The following is a 1,063-nucleotide window of genomic DNA, read 5'->3' on the forward strand; positions in this document are numbered from 1 at the left end:
TATTTAGGAAGTGATCTCCTATGCTAATGCATTCAAGACTATTTCCTACTTTCTCTTCTAGCAGGTTCAGAGTAGCTGGATTTATGTTGAGGTCCTTATTCCACTTGGACTTAAGCTTTGTGCACGGTGACAGATATGGATCTATTTGCAGCCTTCTACACATTGATATCCAGTTATGCCAGCACCATTTGTTGAAGATGCTTTCTTTTTTCCATTGTACACTTTTGGCTTCTTTGTCAAAAATTATATGTTCATAGGTGTGCGGGTTAATGTCAGGGTCTTCAATTCGATTTCATTGGTCCATATGTCAGTTTTTATGCCAATACCAAGCTGTTTTTATTACTGTAGCTCTATAGTAGTGCTTGAAGTCAGGGATCATGATGCCTCCAGAGGTTGTTTTATTGTACAGGATTCTTTTGGCTATCCTGGGTTTTTTGTTTTTCCATATGAAGTTGAGTATTATTCTTTCCAGGTCTGTGAAAAATTGTGTTGGTATTCTGATGGTGATTGCATTGAATCTGTAGATTGCTTTTGGGAAGACTATACTTTCAGGGATCATTTCTATAGTTCATTACTAACTTTGTTTTTTAAATGAATTTCCATAAACTCAGTATTAGATTTTAAGTCTATGATTCATGGAATATTATTTTCTTATTTAAGTTTTTATGCACACTTGGGTGCAATGTCATTAAATATTTTTGGCATCCAGAAAATTATAATGAATTCTATAACAAAGTTGTCGGTGGTTCTCATACAGCTGTGTTGAATAATTGCATTAGGAAAAAAAGACAAAAATCAATCTGGACAGAAATATATTTGGTTTCTGTCATTATTTTCATCTCTCCTAAATACATTGTACTTAGTTCTATTTGTTTCCATCCATAAACTGGTTATAGAGTTGTCAATACTTCTCAGATCTGCACTAAGGAATGATGACTGGCTGCAAGACTTTAATTTTTTCTCTTCTGACATATTCTTTTATTGAGATTTCCACCACCCCCCCCAGATTATGGTATTTTGACCTAGACATGACCTTATATATAGATATATTGTTTCCTCTGTG

At 34.1% G+C, this 1,063-nt stretch overlaps 1 pseudogene; it reads left to right on the forward strand.

Moving 5' to 3' along the window:
• The first annotated feature begins 536 nt into the window (after positions 1 to 536).
• LOC121831974 (small nucleolar RNA U3) lies at positions 537 to 612 on the forward strand (annotated as a pseudogene).
• The last annotated feature ends 451 nt before the right edge of the window (positions 613 to 1,063 follow it).

The sequence above is a fragment of the Peromyscus maniculatus genome, chromosome 8, assembly GCF_049852395.1.
Source record: "Peromyscus maniculatus bairdii isolate BWxNUB_F1_BW_parent chromosome 8, HU_Pman_BW_mat_3.1, whole genome shotgun sequence".
NCBI classification, from domain to species: domain Eukaryota; kingdom Metazoa; phylum Chordata; class Mammalia; order Rodentia; family Cricetidae; genus Peromyscus; species Peromyscus maniculatus.